At 39.3% G+C, this 24,291-nt stretch overlaps 1 long non-coding RNA gene across 5 annotated transcripts in view; it reads left to right on the plus strand.

Moving 5' to 3' along the window:
- LOC132401868 (uncharacterized) overlaps window positions 1-22,909 on the plus strand; it is a 77,748-nt gene extending 54,839 nt beyond the window's left edge. For 3 of the 5 annotated variants that reach the window (XR_009514731.1, XR_009514733.1, XR_009514730.1), the window contains one exon: window positions 3,076-11,004. This is a non-coding gene — a long non-coding RNA (uncharacterized LOC132401868). Of the gene's footprint in view, window positions 1-3,075; window positions 11,005-22,241 lie in introns of those variants that run through there. The other 2 variants (XR_009514734.1, XR_009514732.1) reach the window with 2 other exon arrangements.
- The last annotated feature ends 1,382 nt before the right edge of the window (window positions 22,910-24,291 follow it).

A 24,291-nucleotide genomic window follows, 5' to 3' on the forward strand; every position in this document is an offset into this window, starting at 1 on the left:
CGCAAGGCCTTTTCAGCAATGTTCCTGGTGGCTCTTCTGCACTGCAATCTTTTTACTCCAAGGAGTTTAAGAGTCTGCTGTAAGGAATGGCCAATAAAGCCCCGGCACCCAACTTCGACTGGCTAACAGTGAGCTCTCCGGCCAATGCTCCAGCATTCTGCAACAAGATCTGTGCAATTAGCCCTCTTGTGCTCTTTGGCCTCTTCAATCCGGTCTTCCCAGGGGACAGTAAGTTCCAGCAGGACCACTTGCTTTGTAGACTCTGATATTAACGTCATGTCCGGATGGAACGGAGTAGCTGCGATGATTTCTGGGAACTTGAACTGCCTCCCTACATCCTTGTGTGTGTTGGTTGTTAATGCAATTGATACATGTTGCTGTATGTTGTGATGTACAAATACAAGTGATAAATACATCTAAATCTGAATTTATAGAATGTGAACAACCTCAGAAGGCACAGTATATACTACACTTTGTAAGAATCTTGCAAACAATAAAAGTAAGCAAGACATAAAAAAAAGACTGGATGAACTCAGCAGGTCGGGCAGCATCCGTTGAAAGAAGCGGTCAACGTTTTGGGCTGAGACCCTTCATCAGGACTAAAGAAGGAGGGGGCAGGGGCCCTATAAAGAAGGTGGGGGGAGGGTGGAATGTGCCAAGGGAAAAACCAATCAGAGAAAAGATCAAGGGGTGGGGGAGCGGAAGCAGGGAGGGGATAGGCAGGAGAGGTGAAGAAGGAATCTAAGGGGAAAGCACTATGGGTAGTAGAAGAAGGTAGAGTCATGAGAGGTGATAGGCAGCTAGAAGAGGAGGCAGAGTGAAAGTGGGATGGGGGAAGGGAGAGGGAGGGAATTACCGGAAGTTGGAGAATTTGATGTTCATGCCTCTAACTTTCACCCAGCCCTCAAACTGACTTGGTCCATCTCGGACACTTCTCTCCCCCTTCTCGATCTCTCGGTCTCCATCTCTGGAGACAGACTGTCCACTGACATCTTCTATAAACCCACTGACTCCCATAACTACCTTGATTATACCTCTTCCCACCCTTCCAAATGCAAAAATTCTATTCCCTATTCCCAGTTCCTCTGTCTCCGCCACATCTGCTCCCAGGATGAGGCTTTCTATTCCAGGACATCCCAAACGTCCTCTTTCTTTAAGAATTGTGGTTTCCCTTCTGCTGTCATCAATGATGCCCTCACCCACATCTCCTCCATTTCCCGCACTTCAGCCCTCACCCCATCCTCCCGTCACCACAACAGGGACCATATTCCCCTTGTCCTCACCTCTCACCCCACCAGCCTCCGGATCCAGCATATTATCCTCCACAACTTCAGCCACCTTCAACAGGACCCCACCACTAAGGACAGCTTTCCTTCTCTACCCCTCTCTGCTTTTCACAGGGATCGCTCCCTCCACGACTGCCTGGTCCACACGTCCCTCCCCACAGATCTCCCACCTGGTACTTATCCTTGCAAGTGTAAGTGCTACACCTGTCCCTACACCTCCTCTCTTACTACCATTCAGGGCCCCAAACAGTCCTTCCAGGTGAGGCAACACTTCACTTGTGAGTCTATTGAGGTCATCTATTGCAGCCGGTGCTCCCGGTGCGGCCTACTCTACATCAGCGAGACCCGATGCAGATTGGGGGACCGCTTCGTCGAGCACCTCTGCTCCATCTGCAACAACAGACAGGATCTCCCGGTTGCCACCCACTTCAACTCTGTTTCACATTCCTATTCAGATATGTCCATACATGGCCTCCTCTACTGCCAAGATGAGGCCAAACTTCGGTTGGAGGAAAAACACCTCATATACCGTCTGGGTAATCTCCAGCCCCTTGGTATGAACATCGAATTCTCCAACTTCCGGTACTTCCCTCCCTCTCCTTTCCCCCATCCCACTTTCACTCTGTCTCCTCTTCTAGCTGCTTATCACTTCTCTCATGATTCTGCCTTCTTCTACTACCCATAGTGCTTTCCCCTTAGATTCTTTCTTCACCTCTCCTGCCTATCCCCTCCCTGCTTCCACTCCCCCACCCCTTGATCTTTCCTCTGATTGGTTTTTCCCTTGGCATCTTCCACCCTCCCTCACCTTCTTTATAGGGCCCCTGCCCCCTTCTTCTTTAGTCCTGATGAAGGGTCTCGGCCTGAAACGTTGACTGCTCCTTTCAACGGATGCTGCCCGACCTGCTGAGTTCATCCAGCCTTTTTTTTACATCTTGATTTGACCACAGCATCTGCAGTATACTTTGTGTTTAATAAAAGTAAGCAAATAGCATTCAGAACAAAAGTGAGTCTATAGTCACGAAGCCCGGAGTAGCTGGAGCAGGCCACAGTCTTAGCCTCAGTTCAGTGCAGAGCCGAGTAAATGTTGCGTAGTTTCAAGCATTAGTACTCTGAGAAAGTTTGATAGGTATAAGATGGAATAAATGAAGCTTTATGTTTTGTACTTAATGCTGAATTTTTGAACCAATATAAAATGGTGGAATGTAGCTGTAGTGCTGCTTTAATTCAAGAATAACCATTATGCATTTTTGTTGTATGCTGAAAACTCATCTCGGAAAGCAAATGCAATAGCAGACTTTTCTGGAGCTTTAGTTAATTCTATTTAGCCCAGAAGAAAACAAGAAAATGTATTTGTGCCTCTAAATCCACCAGATCTTCCAAGACCACAATTGTAAGCATTTTCCATCAGCTTTCTTTAATCACCTATTCCTACAATAGGGCTTTGATAGAGATAGATAGATACTTTATTGATCCCAAAGGAAGTTAGTGTTACAGTAGCATTACAAATGCACTGATATACAAATATTAGATGCCATTGCCCCAGCACACCATTGCATAAAAGATTGTACTGGCAACAACAGGGCCTAATTCTGCTCCTATGTCCTATGGCCTTAAAGTAACAGTGAGCAGTGCAGGCTTAGTCTTCTTAGTCCATCACCATCTCCTTTGTCTTACTGATGTTGAGCTGCAGATGATTCATCTGATTAAACAACACTGAAGTTCAAAGTATATTTATTATCAAAGTACATATATGTCACCATATTCAAACCTGAGATTCATTTTCTTGCAGGCATGCACAGTAAATACAAGAAACATGATAGGACCCACAACGGACTGCACCCAACAAGACAAACAAGCAACCAATGTGCAAAAGACAATGAGCTGTGCAAATACAAAAAGAAAACTAAAAAAAGCTATAAATATTGGAAACATGAGATAAAGAGTCTTCGAAAGTGAGTCCATAGATTGTGAGAAGAGTTCAGTGATGGGGCGAGTGAAGTTGATTGAAGTTACTGTCTCTGGTTCAAGAGCCTGATGGTTGAGGGCACTGGGAAAAATGTAAAAACTTAATTGTTTTTGAGAATATACAGAACTTCTCAACTTTATTGCCAACTAAACTCAAGTCTTGAACTTTTTTTAAAATCACTATTTTTTTGCAACACCAACAAATTACATTCAATACAACCAGTTGCCGATTACATTTTGATTGTTTAACCCAGCCATCCCCCAACCATCACCATCTCCCCTCCACCCTTTATCCTGATCCCCACCCCACTTTCCACCCCTCATCCTCATCCCCACCCCCTTTCCACCCCTCATCCTCATCCCCACCCCTTCTCCACCCCTCCCCCCATCCTTCTCCCCTCCACCAACCAACTGAATAGTAGTGTATACACGGATAGAGCATTCCTATTTTAAAAGAAGATCTTTTAAGTTAGATATCAAATTTGTCCACATTAAGATTGTGTTTGGTCATGCATCATTTACTCTTGCTGATGATAATTCCAGGTAAGAAATGTCCAAAAGGCTCTGAAGCCAGTGAGTACTTGAAATATCATGAGGAGGTTTCCAATGCTAGACTACAATCTTCTTAGCTGCACTCAGGCTGGCCAGCCAGACTTTGCGTGCTTTTACCGTAAGGGAAAGGTGGGAGTTATCATTTAGAAGATGTACAGTGGGGTCCATTGGAATAGTACCACCGTTAGTTCTGTAAGAGTACTGATAACCTTCCCCCACAAGCCAAAACACCCCGGACATTCCCATATAACATGTATAAAAGAGCCAACGGTTCCGTGGGGGCAAAATGAGCAATATGGGTCAGGAACAGTCCCATTTGATGTCTAATTCTCGGTGTTAAATATACTCTGTGACAAAATTTCAAGTGTATATACTGATGATTTGGGTTTTTCGAAGAACTGGCAGCATTATCCCAAATCGCATCCCAGTCTAAGTCTTGTCCCAATTCAGATAAGTCCCTATCCCAGGCTTTCATTACTGATGTGGTCATATCTTTCTGGGAGTTTAATTTATCATAGATATATGACACTATCTGTCCCGGAGCACTCTGTATCCAACTTAAAATGGGATGAAGTCTTGAACTTTTTTTGATCTTTGTAATCTTGTATATATCTGATTTTATGTTTGCCCTTTGAATTTCCTTTTTGTCTAGTAATGAAATTAAATCTCATTTCACTTTCTTCAATTTTAGCTTTTTTCCGCCAAGATCTTTTGTTTTCCTCTTGTTTTGGACATTCACAGATTGTTTATTGCTACAGTATCAGAAGATGTGCAGCATGATCAAATATATTTTCCCTCGATTGAGCTCTAGCTAAGAATCAATAGCTTGAAGTGGAGTAGGACTCAGAAGACTTTACACACTCATGTGTGTTATTACTGAAAAATCTGTACTTTGCTTGTTTAACATGACTTACTTCACCAAAAGTTGTACTTTGTGGAAACAAAGAAAATTACACTGTTTCTCTGAACACTTTCCATAAAGTACTCCAGCACAATGCAGAAGTCTATAATCGACCACATCTGTGGTTGCTTTCAATAAAATTACTTCAGTTTGGTGTACACCATGCTCCCACGTAAGTATCAGTTGTAACTGAAACATATGCTGTAAGTTGAAGACCCTTTTTAAACAACAAAATAAGTGGTTTGCATAAAGACCTATAATGTAAACTAAAGTCTAGAAACAGTTCCAAAAATGATGTCATAATTGCCAGCACTCACCCGAAATGAACATAATTGTACAATGTGACTGCCATATGGTAAATTCAAGCCATTCAAATACTTAATTCTGCTGTTGCAAGTTTTCAAAAATAAGGTCCATCTTATTGTATAATTAACATCCTCTGTCATGAATAACTAAAAGATGGTTATTTTTTCATATGTATTAGATTTATTTGTATCATGTAACAAATCTCTAGACATGGTGAGCTTATGAGAGGCTAGAGAGGGTGCTGACACTTCACTAAGTTAAATTCAGCAATTCAGCTTTTGTACAATGACCTGTAACTCAAATCAAGTGACTGAACAGCTCTGCCAGTGAATGAGAAAATACATACAACTTCGAATCTTTCTAAACTCCAGCTGGGAGACAGATGCAAGATCCAATAGGGAGAAAATATATACGCTTGAAAGGTTTTCTTCAGGAAAGGGGAAGAACCTGTAATGTTAGTTTCAGTTTTGGGCAGCAAGGAAGGAACATCTGTTTTCTCATCTTGTTGGTTGTTCCAATGTTTATGTTATTGTGAGGAACTTGTATCTCCTCAACATTTGGTCTTTTCTTTTAAATTTTTGATGACTTATCTGATTATACATCTCATGAAAACCTCTTGCTTCCCAGCACTAAATGCGCAGTCAGTTGTGTGGCATGATAGTTTCTCAGAATTGTTGTTTCTATGCCTTTTAATCCCACATTCACTGCCAAACTCCTCAGCAAGAGATCAAAAAGTTATCTGAAGGTAAGCTTTGCTAAATCCACTACAAAATACAGAGTTGAAACCTGAAAGTGAACCTCTGGGCAAAGTAAGGTTTGGTACGCATGAGGGTGAGAAATCTGGACTTCATAAAAATCAGTGCTCAAAGGATTGGAGAGATTACCTGTTAATATTGCGACTTTGCTCTGAACTAACAAGCAATCTCATTGGCCATAGAGACATTAGATTGCATTTATTTTTGTATTTTGCGTCGGTATGGGTTAATGAAAAAGTAAAATTTCTTCCACATGCCCAACACTATCACATTTCCAGCTCCAGAAAAGCTAATGTATTACATCAGTTTTGACCTAAATTGTATAATTTCTGGGCGAATATGTCAGATTGAACAGAACTTCTGTCTTTTTGATAAGTAAGGACTTTCACCATCTAGGAACTAGGCCAAGCATAGCTAATATTGTTGAACTCATTTTTCTTTCATAATTTGTAAACAGATTTGTAAAAATTGTAACGGATATTCTAAAAGTTCATAGAATCATAGAAATATATGACACAGGTGTGTATTCACCTTGTTGGGCCCACATTGACTGAATGGACATTGGTAATCCTACTTTCCAGGTCTTCCTCTGTAGCCCTACAAGTGATGACTCTTGAAATGATAATTGAGGAACTTTAAAAATGTAATGAGTTTTTCTGCCTCCATCATCACTTTAGATAGTTCCAGACCTCACCACTTTTTGAATCTTTGAGTGAGCATTTCCTGAAGTCATAGAACCACAGAGTTGTAGAGCATAGAAATGAGCCTTTTGGTCCAACAAATCTAAACCAATGCATTTACTCCCATCTCGCAAGGATTGCATTTTTAAAATTCTCTCCATATTCTCAACAAATCCCCTCAGATTCTATAATTAACATCACAATAATCATTTAAAGTCTATGTTTCTATATGGAATTCTCTACTTAGGGAACTACATCCTTCCAATTCAGCTCATCTTTTTCTCCTCATAATTTTATCCTTCTTAACTCTTTCCTCACACTCCTGTGTTTCATGGTTAAAAAGCCTAGATGCTCTTTCCTCCTATAATTCTACATTCTCAACACTAGCACAACCCAAACAGACTGGTATATTCACTGGCTACTGTAAGTGCCACCTGATGTTGTCATTGATGAAAGTGATGGAAAACGTCATCAGCATGCCAAAACTGATTGGACAGAATATAATTGAAAACAATGAATGGCTAGAAGATTAATAATGAATGAAAATTTTTAGTATAAGATACTGCTATCCAGAAATAAATATAAAAAATAAGAACTGTGAACACAGGAAGTGATTTTGAGTAATTAACAATGGTTAGCAAGGAGCTGGCGGATCAATTACAGAGACACAAGAGATGCTGCAGATGCTGGAAATCCAGGCAACTCACACAAAATGCTGGAGGATCCCAGCAGGTCAAGTGGCATCAATTGAGGGAAATGAACAGTCAATGTTCCAGGCCAAAACCCTTCATCAGGACTGGAAACATAGAAGTGAGAATAAAAGAGTGGGTGGAGGGGAGGGGGGAAAACACTAGCTGACATGTGGTAGGTAAATTCAGGTGAGAAGGGGAAGCAGGAGGTAGGGAAGGAGGCTAACAGAAAGTGACGTGAGATGTTGGGAGTTGGAAGAGGCAAAGGATGGAAGAAGAAGAAATCTGATAGGAGAGGATAATAGACCATGGAATAAAGGGAAGAAAGTGTGGAACCTGATGAAGGAAAAGATGATGGCAGATGATATGAGGGCAGGATAGAGGAAAGAGAAGGGGCAATTATCTCTGCAACTGTGTTAAGTGTTACACCTCCTCCCTCTCGCCATTCAGGGCCCTAAACAGTCCTTCCATATCAGGCGGTATTTCACATGCATCTCCATGGGTGTAATTTATTACATCCAGTGCTCTTGGTGAACCTCCTTTACATCAGTGAGACCTGATACAGCTATAGCTTCATGTTGCCAAGCATCTTTGCTCTGTTCCCCACAACAACCAGGGTCTATCCATGGTCAGCCATATTAATTCCACTTCCTATTTCCACACCGGCATGTCTGTCAATGGTTTCCTCTGCTGCCAAATTGTGACCAGACACAGACTGGAGGAACTAGGATTTTCCTAATTTCTGTTTCCCATCCCTTGTTTTCCCTTATTCCTCTGGCCCCTTTACCCCTTCTCTTTCCCCTCCCTCAACCTAACAACCTGCCCAACACTTTCACCTTCCTCTCTCTGAATCCCCACGTCCTTCCCTATATTCCAATGTCCACTGTTCTCTTCTATCAAATTTCTTATTTGCCTCCTCCAGCCCTTTGCCCCTTCCACCTTTAACTCCCAGCTTCTCATATCATTCACGTTTCATTCCTCTCCACCCTCCCACCTTTCCCCATCACCCGGATTCACCTATCACCTGCCAACTTGAGCTCTTCACCCCACTCCTGCCTTCTGCCCTTTTCCTTTCCAATCCTGATGAAGGGTCTCGGTCTGAAACAGTGACTATTCATTCCCCTCCATATATACCGCCTGACCTGTTGAGTCCCCCCAGTATTTTGTGTGTGTTGACAAGTGAACTAAACAAGTATTTTGCGTCAGGCTTCACCACAGAAGATCTGGTGGTAGTGTGATCGCTTGAGTTGAGTAGGACATTCTCCTAAGGGATTAGCTATTGGTGGGTCCTCAGATGGCTGTAGAGGTTGATCCGGGATCCACATACTCTCTTGTAGTGTGGGCAAGAGAAAGCGATGATCATAGATAGTAGTCAGGCTGTTCACTACAGAAAATATAACATCCCAGCAAAGCTGTAAATCATGAATTGGAATGCAAAAAATTTATAATAATCAAGATAGTGGTACTGAGCAATTTATTGGAGCTGTGGATTTATAAATCCATGAGTACTGTATGTTATTCCCGGTTTGTTAAAGAAGACACTAATGTTATAGGTGGTGTTGTGTTTAATTCCCCAATATTTCCTTTATTTGGGGAATATTCCATTAGACTGGAAAATCGCAAATGTAATTTCTTTTTTTTTATATATGTCATGATTTCGGCTTTGCATTCAAACATTAATTTGAACTTCTCATTTGACTGTTCAATCTCACAGTGGATCTAAATACATCTGTAAATAATTAGCCCTATGTGCTACTGTCATTTACTGTCATCAATAAACTCAGCAAGTTTCCTGTTGGCTTTAACATGCTGGTAATTTATATAGATCATAAACCATTGTGATTAAACACCAGAATATGTAGTGTCTCTGTACTCATCATCAGAGTCATCAGGAAATGCTCATCGTTTTTCATTGAATCAAATTGACTTTATTTCTTACATCCTTCACATACACAAAGAGTAAAAATCTTTACGTTACGCCTCCATCTCAATGTGCAAAGTGTAATCATCGTAATTTATAATAATTTATAATAAATAGAACAGTCAATGTAATATACTCAAAGCAGCGTGAGTTTATCAGTCTGATGGCTGAGTGAAAGAAGCTGTCCCAGAGGCTGTTGGTCTTGGCTTTTACACTGTGGTAACGTTTCCTGGATGGTAGCAGCTGGAATAGATTGTGGTTGGGATGACTTGGGTCCCCAATTATCCTATGGGCCCTTTTCACACGCCTGTCTTTGTAAATGTCCTGAATCATGGGAAGTTCACAACTACAGATATGCTGGGCTGTCTGCATCACTCTCTGCAGAGTCCTGCGATTAAGGGAGGTACAGTTCCCATACCAGGCAGTGATGCAGCCAGTCAGGATGCTCTCAATTGTGCCCCTATAGAAATTTCTTAGGGTTTGGGGCCATGCCAAATTTCCTCAACCATCTGAGGTGAAAGAGGCGCTATGGTGCCCTTTTCACCACACCGCTGGTGTGTACAGACCATGTGAAGTCCTCGGTGAAGTAGATGCCAAAGAACTTAAAGCTGTTTACCCTCTTAACCCAGATCCATAGATGTCAATAGGGTTTAGCCTATTTCCATTCCACAACCAAATCCTTTGTTTTTGCGACATTGAGGGAGAGGTTGTTTTCTTGACATCACTGTGTCTGAGGGACTTCTTCCCTGTAGGCCACCTAAATATTTTTTGAGAAAAGGCCAATCAATGTAGTGTTGTCATCACACTTAATTACCAGATTAGAGCTGTGGGTGGCAATACAGTCATGGGCATACAGGAAGTAAAGGAGGGGACTCAGTACGCAGCCCTGAGGGGCTCCTGTATTGAGAGTCAGAGGGTTGGAAGTGAGGGAGCCCACCCCTACAACCTGCTGGCAATCTGACAGGAAGTCCAGGATCCAGCTGCACAAGGTAGGGTCAAAGCCGAGATCTCTGAGCTTCTTGTCGAGCCTGGATGGAGCTAAGGTATTGAATGCAGGACTGTAGTCCAAGAACAGCTTTCTCACATAAGCATCCTTCCTCTCCATATGGGTAAATTTGTACATAGAATGGAAGTGGTCAGTGAACTAAATCATGCTGGTGAAACAAAGGAAGAAAGCAATGATGACCTTACACAATCAGAGTATGTATGGTCTCAGGAATGTAGTTCTATATTATCAACAGCCACACAATCCAATCAAGTTGGAAACAATTACACCACAAACCAACCACCAACTAGCTCAGCGATCATCATAAAATGAACAGTGCAGAACATGCAGCAATTCCCTGGTTCGAAAGCGTTGACTTTGTATGAGTCTTAATCACCTTTCCAAACTGATAGTTTTTAAGGCTTGTTAATATTAGCAGTCCTGTGCCTCAATAATAATTTTACAGATTAGCTTAAGTGGCTGTAATAATTTATTACAATTCCATAATGGAGCATCACTGTCCAGTCCACTGTCGATACAATCACTTCTAGTTTCAAGACTGTAATGTGAAACTCCTGTAACTTGAATTCTGAAAACCCCTGCATGACAATACAAGATAGCTGCACAGTAAAGGTATTGTGATCTTTCACAGTCCTATTTTATTCCATTGTCTGTTTTTGAATGTATTTTAACAGCTTAATAAATAATTTCAAGATCTTTTCAAATCATGGTTTACTTATTATTTTCCTTTTTTCTGCTGATTGCTTGTTATTCATTTATTTGAGTAATTGTTTGTTGTTTTTTTGCTATGAATAAATAAATGTCTAATTGCACGCCGCTTTCTCTGTAACCAACACTTTATTCTGCACAAACATGAGAAAATCTGTAGCTGTTGGAAATCCAAAGCAATGCACACAAAATGTTGGAGGAACTCAGCAGGTCAGGCACCATCTATGGAAATGAATAAGCAGTCAAAGTTTCTGGGTGAGACCTTTCATCAGGACTGGTCAGCCTTGATGAAGGGTCTTGGCCTGAAACGACGACTGTTTACTCATTTCTATGGATGCTGCTTGCCCTGCCAAGTTCTTCCTGCATTTTGTGTGTGTTAATTTATTCTGCACTCCAATATTATTTTATCTTGTACTATTTTAATCCATTGTTATAATGTACTTAACTATGCAAGACAAATTTTTGACTGTATCTCAGCACACGTGACATTAATAAACCGATTTACCAAGATATTAGAAAAGAATAGCCATCATGCATAAATACTCTTCTTTTTCTTCGAAGCTTGCTTCTTTATTTTGGGAAATAGTTTGGTTCAGATTTACAAATAATATTTCAAAGAACATTTTCATTTAATAAAGGACACATATATTCCTCAAGTCTTGTCTGCTGCTGGTGATATCTATTGAAATGTGAACTAAGACACTGTAGATTTGAGTCTATATTAGTGCTATGTTGTTGCTTAATTTTTCAAAGCTATATAAACTCAGACGTCTCTTGTTAAAATATGATGCAAGGCATTAGTGAGCTATCAACTCCTCCTCAAATTCATGGAACAAATACATTGAGATAATCTCTCACTGTAAGTACCAGTACTGATATATCAATGTTCCATTCATTTGGGAGCATGCGGTGTACCTTAGTAACTCATTTCAGGGTGACTTGTGAAGCCAGATGGAATCCACATGATACTTCTCATTTAAAATGACATTTTTGACTTTATTGAATAAGACTGAAATTTAAACAAAAATGAAATAATTACTCTGAGCATAGAGCATACAGGCCCTTTGGCCCACTATGACTGCAGCAATCCTTATTCCAAGTTAAACAAAATCCATCTGTCTGCACATGGTCTGTATTCCTCTTTTCCTGCTTGTTCGTGCATCTGTCTCTAAAAGTTGATATCATGTCTGCAGAGTGTTCCTGGCCTCTGTCACTCCGTAGAGGAAAAAAAAACTGCCTCACAAATTTCCTTTAAGCATTAACTCTCTTACCTTAAACTTGTGCCCTCTTATTTTTGACATTTCCACTCTGTAGGGGAAAAAAGACTCAGTCTCTCTACTCTGTCTATGCCTTCAATCTGACACTCCAGAGTAAACGACTCCCTTACAGACTATCCACCTTTCGTACTCAACAACTTAAACTGATGAAGACAGGCATGGCATATACATTCTTTACTTTCAATTCCACATGTGTTACCACATTAGTGATGGACATGCACATTAAGTATCAATGGTCCTATGTCCTGCAATTTATTTTATTCCTTCTTCTTGCATTGACTTCACAAGATGCAACAGTTCACACCTGCCCAGATTAAACTCCCCATGTCACTTGTCTACCCAAATTCCCAAATGATTTGTATTCTGCTGTATTCTTTCACAATCTTCCTCATTATTCACAGTTCCAATAATTTTTGTGTCATTGCAAACTTACCAATCAAGTCACTTACATTTTCATCCAAATCCTTAACATATATTATAACGGTATTGATTTTTGTGGAACAATACTGGTTACAGATCTCCTGTTACAAAATCACTCCTCTACGACTATTTTGAGGGACCATATCAAACACCTGTATAAAACATTCACTGCTTTACCTTCATCAAAAAGGTAAAAATTTCAGTCCAATTGGTTGAGATATGATCTGCCCTTTTACAAATGAACTCATATCCATAGTGCATATCCCGCATGTTTCAGTATCATTAACTTCCAGAATGTAACAAATTGGAAATTAGACAAAGAAGTTGGCTTTACCAGCTTTCTTGTCGCTCAACTTTCTTGGTTTTAGTGGTGGTGCTAAGGAAGATTGCTACCAGAACATGCTGCTATTAACATGGCATGAAATAGTGATCATGACCATACATCAGTTTCTCTTGAAAACTTATCAAATCTAGCTTCTCTTTTGCCTATTATCTCACCAGAGCTGCCTCTTCCAAGTTAAAAGCTACTGATTTTGCTGGTCTATTTAATGTTTTGATATTAAGAAAAAAAGGAGACACTTATTTTGATAGCTCTAAAGAGACTCAGGTCAAAGTTATTGTTTGTAATAAGACTATTTGTAAAAAAAAAAGTACAGAAATTTGAGCACCTGTAGAAATAATGTAGAAGGCAGGGAAACAAGCTATTCATATGTAACTGAATAAACATGTTTGGAAAAGATAGACCGACTGCTAATTGATAATTGGTTCAGTATTGGATGGGCATACAGTGAAAAACTTTATTTTGCAAGCTATCCATACAGAAATTCCAACCACAAATAATACAAAGAAAAAAATAAAAACAGAATATAGAATGTAATGTTACAATTAGTTACACGTAAAATGCCGTGCAGGTAGATAAATAGAGTGTAAGAACCACAATGAGCTGGACTGAGATCAGGAATTCATCCTTATTGCACTTCTTACCTTGGAGTGAATGAGACTGAGGTGATCTTATAGAGGTATATAAAATCAGGAGAGGCACAGATGGGTGAACACACTCAGTGGGGAGTTGGGGAATCAAGAATGGGTGGGGGAAATTTTAATTGGAGCTTGAGGGGCAAACATTTTTCTCAGAAGATGTTATGGAATGAGCTGCCCAAGGGAATGGTTGAGAAGGGTATACTAACAACTTTAAAAAGACAATTTGGATCGTACATGTGGATAGGACATGTTTAGGATGCAGGCCAAGTGTGGACCAACAGGACTGGTGTGGATGGGCACTAGGTTGGTAAGAAGTAATTAGGGTGAAAGTTTTGTTTCTGAACAGTATGCCTTTATGACTCTAACATGGCGCTGTCATAAACTTGTGGCTATAGTGCATTGTTCTATGTATTTCAACAGCAGCAGGCAAGGGTTAAGAAATATGTTTGTGGTTCATTAAGTGAATATTCTCAGCTCTTTCTGAGAAGTTAAGGTCTGAATTAGTTGTGAGAAGAAATAGATTTGACAATAGAAGATGTGGAAGTATGTGAAAATTGCAATTTTGATGAATTGGCTGCTGATTATTGCTCAGGCAGATCACATTAGATCCTTCAATTCACAGCTTCAGGAAACAAGGATGTTCCTTTACAGACAGACAGACAGACATACTTCACTGATCCCGAGGGAAATTGGATTTTGTTACAGCGATAAGGAGGAATTTCTTGACCCAAAGGGTGGTGAATTTGTGGAATTCATTGCCACAGGTGGCTGTGGAGACCATGTCATTGGTTAATAGGTTCTAGGTTAGCAAGGTTATAGGGAGAAGGCAGAAGAATGGGGTTGAGAGGGATAATAAATCATCCATGATGGAATGACAGAGCTGACTCGATGGGCCAAATGCCCTAATTCTTCTCCTATGTCATATGGTATTATGGCCAATTCATTTAAGTGTCAGCAATGTGCAATGCTTCTTACCTGATGTTCAATTCTTTGGGCCATGCTCGGGTGATACTCTGCCTAAGAAACAAAGATAAGCATTTACCTTATAGTCTGAGAAGACTTATTGAAATAGATTTTAACTTCCCTCGGCAGTCAGAATTGGGGGCGGGAGGATTGACTGTGGGTCCTATACCCCGCATGATTTTCATTAATGTAGAAAGTTAATGGTCGTGATTGTGCAGGGAAATGTCTGCACTTCTCTGGGTAACTGCCAACATTTCCTCTACATAACTATCAGCATCTTTGGGATTTCTCTGTGAATGCTGAAGTCCAGAAGTTGTGGGCAACTGCTCATGTTTATTTTCCAAGTGTATTCCATTGCTGAAAGCCTTGTGGAGTTCTGCAAAAGAACCCAAATGTCCCACCACTTACAGCAGGAATTTCATTCAAACAATCTGCAGGGACAGGTTCTCCTTTTATTTCAGCGGAGAGGAACGGCTTTGTGAAACTAAGTTTACAGTTAGTTATTTTGAAATTATTTGAATGTTTTAGCCTTCATAGTTATTTAATTTAAGAAGTTAAAATGTAATTGCTTGGATGGTTTTTGAATACATTGGGAGTCAAGAACATTCACAGCTTTCTTTTAGCTTTGGCAGGTAGCTCAGTCAGGAACTGTGGTGTAGTCAATAGTTAATGTTTTTATCATTGCTTTGTGAGTGAGCCTATTCAGGCTCAAACTCAGGTTTATTACAACACAGATGGCCATTACAGTATACAGAATTACTCTAAGATGGAAGAAGCAGGCTACAGGGTGTAAAATTATTTTGGGAACAAAAACTTTCTTTGGAGGTCAGCATTAAGTTTGGGGGCTCTCTATCGGCTGCAAATTTTTGAATAATTATTTAAAATGCCCTTGGGCTGGAACCATGTAGACAAATAACACTGACAAAGGAGAATGGGTTTGACTACTGTTATTGATATTTTATTCTTTTCCTGCTGTGACCTTTAGAAGGAACTGCTTGCTGAGATATTCTTGTCTGTTGATGCAGCACTTTAAGTATCACTCTCTTTCACCATGTGAACTATTGAGTTACACGGAAGTTTTGAAAAAGACAGATCAGTTTTACTCTTCAGCAGAAAGCTGGGAGACAAACAAAAAGGGGAACATTGTGTTTTTCATTCATGTTTATGTCAATTAAGTTCACACCATAGCTTATATATTATCATATATGCTCACAAAGGTTACATGACGTTGACTAGTTAGGCATTACCTGAAGGTGAAAGCCAGCTCTGGAAAGCACTAATGAAAAAGAATGAAGGGCTTACTTGACTCAAATGTGGAAAAGTATAGAATCTTACGTCTGAATACTGCATCATTATAGTGGCTTTCTTGAGCTAGCTGGTTCGACATATGGATTCTGGGCAATGGTTAATCTTGGCAAGATCTATTTCCCAAATGTGACTCTGTATCCTCAGTCAAGATATGAATTGTTGCACTGTTCATTTTTGAGTGACATAGGAGCATGAATAGGCAACTCAACCCCTCAAGTCTGTCCCAACGTTCCATATGGTCCTGTGCGCTCTGCTCCAGGCTATAAGCTATTAAATGTTTCACTATTAAACTTAAATGTTTATTAATTGCAAGAAAATATGCCATATTTTATATTTCTGTCTCTGAAAGATACACGTGTTATTTTGGAACAGCACAATTTTATTCTAATATTATAAAGTACTGAAGAAGAATTCTTCAAAGAAATAGAAGCCAAAAAATTCCATTCCTTTTGGAAGAGAATGGTGAATTGATGGACGTCACTCCATGAGAGGGTTGTGGAGGAAAGTATTGGGGGTATTTAAGGAGGAAGTAGATATTTTTCTTAAGGTCTAGGAATTGAGAGCAATGAGGAACTGGTGTAGAAGAGGTGGTGACACATGGGGCAGAACAGCCATGATCATATGGGTTGGTGGGACAAGCTTAAGGGGCTGAGAGGCCTATTCCCACACCTATTTTCATATATTCTTAGATTCTAAGCCATCCAAAGTGCAACTAGAAGGCTGTTTTACCTCTTGTTTCTCATTCCTATCACTCCAGATCAATGGTACTAAAAGCTTAATTGCTTGTCCAATGCTGCTATAAGACAATTTCACTATTTAACCATGCACCATCTTCTCTTCATTCTTTTGAGGCTATATTTTTGTGTTGGTCGCTTTATACTTTCTGGCACTGGGATTAAATAGCAGATAAGGTTCTCATTGCAAATTGGACTGATATTACAGGTGATTCTTGAACAGATTGTACAGATCATGTATCTTGTCTGCCCAATGAAGCAGTGGAGGCTACCTCTGGAAATATATTTAAGACAAGATTGGATAGATTTTTACATAGTAGGGGAATTAAGGGTTATGGGGAAAAGGCAGGCAGGTGGAGATGAGTCCATGGCCAGATCAGCCATGATCTTATTGAATGGCGGAGCAGGCTCGATGGGCCAGATGACCTACTCCTGCTCCTATTTCTTATGTTTCTTGTGAATGAGTCAAACAGTTCAAGACATTAATAAAATTACAAGAGGACTAGCCAATATTCATAATGGTTTAAAACAAATAAACATGCACTTGGTAAATTAAAATGTTATAATTCTGCATTATAAAGAAAACGAAAAAATTAAATAAGAAACATTCAAGGCAAATACCTTCCTATTTTATCCTTTGGCTAAACCCTTTAGAATGACAGTTACAATTCTCAAACAACATGCTTAGTAGTAATTACTGCTAATTACTTCTCTAATTTTCTGCTTCTTTTCTGGTTTCTTGAAATAGAGTAAATAAATGTAACTTTGTTTTAATATTTGCTTCATTTTAAAATTATTTACTCATTCAGTTGGGTTATTTATTTGCTGCAACTATTGCATTTGGCCATCAATTTACATGATTCTTTCCATTTTGCCTTTGCTTTGAATGGTTCTACAGTTAGAAGTTCCAATGTTTTGGGGTTAATATCATTTCCACAAAAATTCCAGACCTTATTCTGAACACGATTGTCATTAGTCATCTTTCTGATCAGCATTATTCTGGATTATGCAGTTTGTTTTACAGGTGTCAAGGAATCACGAATGATATAATTTCTGCCTAATAGAGATAAATTAGTGTGATTATTAGTACAATGATGTAATTGGGTGTTTTAACTTTCTTCTGTCACAATTCTTCCTGCACTTAATTTGGGAAATTTGGGAGGAATGTTTGCAAACTTTTCCATTCTGTCTTAATTTACTCAAAATGCCATTTTTCCTCTGGAGTGTTATCAACTTTATGCCATTTGAAATAAATCTTCTGAAGGTTCCAGCAAAAGCTGACTTCAACATCCAGAATAAACAGGGTAAATCTGTTTATTGACAAAAAAACTGGACAATGAAAGGTGTTAAAAAAGGAAAATTTAATGTGATACAGAACCAGTTATACCCCTGTGGAGCAAGAACTCAATTAGTGAAAAATAATCAGAGCCACTGATGGCTATAGAATAAAGAACAACATAAAACTAAAAAGAAATGCATATAAAGATGTAAAACCAGGTCTTGCCAACTTAGAAACAAAAAAACACAAGATTACAAAATATATAACAATGAGTTACAGAGAATATGAAAGAAAACTTGTAAATGACATTTCAATAAACACATTTTTCAACAATTATATAACTGAAAGATATATTAGGGTCAATTGAAAGCTGACAATGGTAGTATTGTAAATGAAAATAATGACTTTGTGGATAAATTGAATGGTGACGTTGCACTACAGATTACATAAAGAAGAAGGACTGAATGTCAATACAACCCAAGGATTATTTAATGTTGGATTAGGAGGTGAAAACCACTGAAATTACTGTAGATAAACTTAAATTTTAACTTTACTTAATTTATGAAAAAATTAATGGAAAAAATGATATTAAAGTGTGACAAATCCTCAGGCTTTGAATTCTTCCATTCAGTTTAGTGTTTTTTTTCCCTTCTCAATAATAGAAATTTTGAGTCTTTTTTTATGAATTGTTAAGAGGAGTTGTGGTTCCTTTTATATATTAGCTCAATATTATATTATACATGATTTTGACAGTGTATATTCCTTTCTTTGTTTGTACTTTTATTGAAATATGTATTTGATATAACCTCTCCTCTGATTTGTATTTATCCTTATTTTTTTAAATCAATAAAAAAAGATTGAAAATTAATTCTTCCATTCAAGGATTTGAATGAAGGAAAGACCATCACTTTCAACTATTGAAGTTTTCTCAGTTAAGGAACCAGTTCCCTTAGACTGAGAAATTATATACACGATGCCATTTAAGAAAACTGAGGAGTCAATCACTGGCTTCTAGTCCTAATAGTTAACATCTGTCATGGGAAAATTATTAGACCCTGTAATTAAGGTTAGAGTGAGTGAATGCTTCCACCTAATCAGAATGAGTCATGATAGATTTATGAAAGGTAGTTGATCAGTTACAAAGCTGATTCAATATTATGGAGTTACTGACTCAAATATGGTTATTATGGTTTATATAATATTATTATATTAGAATTGATATTAACCACTATGGTTATTTGTATAGGATTCAATAAAACATTTATAAAGTTCCTAATAGGAGGGTGTTGGCTCATTGAATTGGAGGAAACAATTTTTTCTTTTGCTCCTCCCACATTCTCCAGACTCGAAGGGTAGTCATGGGCACCCACATAAGCTCCAGTTATGCCTGCCTCCTTCTTGGCTAAATAGAACAGTTTATGTTTGAAGCCTTCCCCGGTAATACTTCTCAACTCTTCCTCCACTACATGGATGACTGCATTGGTACTGCTTCATGCACCCATGCTTAGCACGTCAATTTCATCAACTTTGCCTCTATCTTCCACTCTATCCTTAAATTCTCTTGGTCTACTTCTGACATCGCCCTCACTTTTCTCAATCTCTCTGTCTCCATCTCTGGAGACAAACTGTTAACCAACATCTTTTATAAAACTACTGGTTACTATGATTTTCTTGACTATAGTTCTTCCCACCCTGTCTCCAGTAAAAATGCTATTCCCTTTTCTCAGTTTCTTTGCTTCCACTGTAACTGTTCCCAGGATGCAGGCTTCCTTTCCAGGACATCAGAGGTGTCCTTCTTCAAAGAACAGGATTTCCCTTCCACCGCTATTGATACTGCCCTTACCTGCATCTCCTCCATTTCCCAAACACCCTTCCCCCATCTTCTTGCCACCTAAACAGTGAGAGTTCCCTTTTTCCTTACCTAACACCCGTTTGGCCTCTGCATAGAACACATCACCCTTTGTAATTTCTGCAATCTCCAAAGAGATTCTACCACCAAATATATCTTTACCTTTCCCACAGCACCCCCACTGCTTTCCGCAGGGATCACTCCCACTGTGATTTCACTGTCTATTCGTCTCTTCCAGCTACTCTGCCTCCTGACACTAATTCCTGCAAGCAGCAGGAATACTACCCCTGCCCGTTCACCCACTCTCTCACCTCCATTCACGGCCCCAAGCAGCTCTTCCAGGTGAGGCAATACTTCACTTGTGAATCTGCCAGGGTCATCTATTGTGTCCAGTGCTCCTGATGTGGCATCCTCCACATTGGTGAGACCCTTCGGAAACTGGGGGAAATTACTGAGCACCTCTGCTTCATCTACTGAAAGCCAAACATTTTCCGATTCCCATTCCTGTTCAGACATGTTGTCCATGGCCTCCTCTTGTGCCAAGCTGAGGCCAAAACCTTATATTCCATCTGGGTAGACTTCAGCCTGATCGCACGAATATTGACTTTTTCTTCCGGTAAAAAAAATTTCCCTCCTTTTCCCCTCTTCTTCTATTTCCCACTCTGGCCTTTTACCTCCTCTCAGCTGCCTATCACTTCCCTCGGGTCCCCTCCTCCTTCCCTTTCTCCTATAGTGCACTCTCCTCTCCTATCAGATTCCTTCTTCTCCAGTCCTTTACCTTTCCACCCACCTGGCTTCACCTATCACCTTCTAGCTAGTGTCCTTCCTCTCCCCCACCTTTTTATTCTGGTGTTTTTCCCTTCTGTTTCAACCCTGAAGAAGGGCGTCAGCCTGAAATGTCAACTGCTTGTTCATTTCCATACCCTGAGCTGCTGAGTTCTGCCAGCATTTTGTGTGTTTTGGTTAGAAAATTGACTGGTTGATTCAGCAACTGTAAGACCAAGAAATTGATTGTGAAGTTCAGGAAGGGGAACTCTGAAGAACACACACCAGCTCTTATTGAGGGGTCCGGAGTGGAAAGGGTGAGCAGCTTCAAGTTCCTGGGCTTCAACATCTCAGAAGATCTGCCCTGGGCCCAATATATTGTTACAATCATGAAGAAGGCACACCAGCAGCTCTACTTCATTAAGAGTGTGAGGAGATTTGATAAGTAATGGAAGATTCTAGTAAGTTTCTACTGGTGTACTATGGAGATCATTCTGATTGGTTGCATGGAGGTTCCAATGCCAATGATTGTTACAGGCTGCTGTGGGTTGTAGTCTCAAAACATGGGACAAGTCCCTCCCCTCTCCCCCTACCACCGAGGATATCTTTAAAAGGCATTAAGCACCATAATCACCCAGGACATGCCTTCTCATTATTCTCATCAGGGAGGAAGTACAAGAGCCTAAAGATGCACACTCAATGTTTTATAATCAGCTTTCCTCCCTCTGCTATCAGGATTCTGAACAGTCTATGAACTATTCCTCTTCTGTGGTTCTAATGCAATTTTTGATCTGTTTAATAAAGCAGTGATCTTGAAATTATAAAGGTTTAAAATAAAAGATTCAAAAACTTTCCTATACTGCAATAGTCTCTATTTAAAATAATGCGATATGATAAACAATTTAATTGCAAGTTTTGTTGAGGCTTTTATGCTATTCCCTAAGTTTAACATGAATAAAACTAAATCACTTTAAGGGAGCTAAATAGGTGGGATTTGTATCTGTTTTCAGTCTATACAGACCTACCACCAAGAACTTGGCTCAAATTAGTGTTAAGATGGCAATGAGCTGATATCATAACATCTTTCATTAAAACTGCCTTTGGATATAAACATGAGAGATTCTGCAGATGCTGGAAATCCAAAGCAACGTGTGTAAACTGCAGAAGGAACTCAGCAGGTCAGGCAACAGCCATGAAAATGAACAAACAGCCAACATTTTGTGCTGGGACCCTTCTTCAGAGCATAAGCTGTAAGATATCTTTGGATGTAAGCATTATTAATCATCTTAACACTTGCTCTTTAAACCTTGCTGGCAGCTTTTGGGCAAACTAAACACTGGTGGCTGACTTGTGTTTAGAGAAGAGGTAAGATTCTAATTATTTACACAGAACTTTAAATACATAGGAACACATCACTAATTTCAGAATTGTACACCTGTTCTTGTGATTGTCAGTTAAAACAGGGAGGTTGCATGTTGTTTGCTAAGGACCACCAATTATACTGGCTCCTCCCGCTGTCCAAATATTAAATGCAAGCAATACAGTGTAAATGTTTAATAGGTTAAAGTGCACATGCAAAACTAGTCACGTTTAAATGTGCACACTTCTGCCTCATGGTTTGCATTCTCAGAGGCTTCTCCCTCTAGTGTGCCAAAAGGACACATTGTATTGGCCTACCTTGGAGAGTGATAGTCTCTTGTCTTAATTTTTATTGAACTCTCATTCAATTTTACTGGAGAGAGTGGGAAGTTAGAAATAATAAGTGTTCCATTTCAAGTTGATCCACGAGACAAATGCTGCTATTTGCTGAGAAACAGATGTTACCACTTTTGTAATTACAAATAAATTTGGAAATGGTTCCTAGTAACAAATGGATTTGTTATCTGTGTTTGACAGGACTGTTGAAGAGTCTGGATTGTCCATGAAACCACTGGCTGCCCTTTATAAAGGAATAGGACGGCTGATAGATGTCTGCAGGAGGATAACTGCTCTGCTTACTGTTTCCTTCCTGACAAATCGACAGGGGCCCAATAACGTACATTTTATACTCTTATGTTCAACTGTTCTACTCTGTGAAGTGGTGATGGTACAGGCAGCTTCATATTTAGAACTTGGGCCAATTGCTTTCTGTCAAGAACTCATAAAATATACAGATTTTTGAGCTTATATTTATGTTTGTGCATGGGTAGATGTGTGAATTTCTCTATAATAAAGAAACTATATTGCTTGAACTACTTAAGTTGTAGAGCTTACTACTTAAGATGTAGTGCTGTTTATCGATTTAATTCACTTGAGTGTGTGCACAGGGTTCTGAAGTTTCTGAAGGTTCTGACTGTTCTTACAACATCTACTTGTCACCAATGTGCAAATGACAAGGTAGATGTAATGATGCTCCTTCCATACGGATGCCCTAATCCAAAAGAAAGAGATTTTCCATTTTAGTCTGAAATAAGAAATTTATTTCTCAGACCATTGGGAATCTTATGTATTTTCATCCCATGCGTGTGGATGGTCAGTCACTGAGTTTACTCAAGGCTGAAAAGTTTTTGAATCAATAGAGTCAGTGATCAAGAATTTTTGAGATTGGGACAAAAATAAAGATTTGATGTAAAGTGGCCAACTTTACATTGATGTGATTTTTGTGTACAATGGGCAGTTTGGCCCACTGCTGCTCTTTCTTGCTTGGTTATGATGTTCCTGTGCAGAAAGACATACTAAATAAATGTTAAATGTTGGTAAGAGGAAAGAAGGGTTTCACTTTCATTCTCCATAAATTGGAAATACTTACTACAAGATCTTTTAACATTATGATATTGTTAGCATATCAGTCTTGATAATTCAGTATCACTTTGGCTTAATTGTTTTGAAATCAGTATGGCGAAAAGAAAAAACTTAAAAAAAATTGAAATGAAGAATCTTGTCTTTTGGGTGTTCAAAACAATTTTATATTAAAGATCTGGCTTGAGGTAAGTCCCAAAGCAATTTTAAAGAGAAGGATCAAAGCGCAGGTTTCAAGGGTAAAAAAACTGCTTGTTTCTTGGGGCTGAGGCAATCCCGAATGGGGCCTTGGGTTTTAAATACATGAGGCCTTAACTACAAGGTCCCTGTGGAAGCAGCTGATGTCCACATATGTTTCAGATACGAGGTCAATTCTCATGTACAGATCTAATAAGAAGTTTGTTGCAGTTTGAAATAGGAAGGGATGGAGTTGCACTTGTCACTGTCTACTCACTTCTACTGCCAGACAGGACAAATGGAGAATTAATCAAAGAACTAATTACCTGCTTTAGAGTGCTGAAGAACCTCAAATATAATCAATTTGTTTTTGATACACCTACCATAGGATAAGATTCTGACTTTCTGCCATATGCAGTATATGCTTCTTGCAACTGATCAAATTCCTCTGCCTCCTTCACTTCATGGAAAACAATCCCAGCCTATCCAAACTCTCTGCAAAACTAAACTGTCCAATCCAGACAACAACATGACAAACCTCCTCTGCAATCTGCAGTGCAACCACATCCTTCAAATAGTGTGGTAAGCAGAACTGGACTCAATGCTCCAACGCCTGACCTTTATATTTTATGCCTCAACCTATGAAGTATATGCTTCTTTCACTTTCAGAGAGAAATGTACTTGGACTCCAAGGTCCCTTTGTTTACCAAAATCACTAATGTTGTACCATTTGCAATATGTGTCTGTCACTATCTGACTGGCAAATAATGCACTCCCTTTTACTTTTGAGGTTAAATTTCATCTGACAGTATTCTGCCCAACTTTCCATCTGGTCTATCTCCTGCAGTAGCCTTGGGCAACTTCTGTTGCTGTCCATAACACCACCAACTTTTGTGGCATCCATAAACTTACTATACTAATGTAGCTGGGTTGATTTCTGGGCTTTGCCAGATATGCTAAAGAATAGAAAGAGTAAACACGTGAGAGTTAG

This window comes from Hypanus sabinus, chromosome 11 (genome assembly GCF_030144855.1).
Source record: "Hypanus sabinus isolate sHypSab1 chromosome 11, sHypSab1.hap1, whole genome shotgun sequence".
NCBI classification, from domain to species: Eukaryota; Metazoa; Chordata; class Chondrichthyes; order Myliobatiformes; family Dasyatidae; genus Hypanus; species Hypanus sabinus.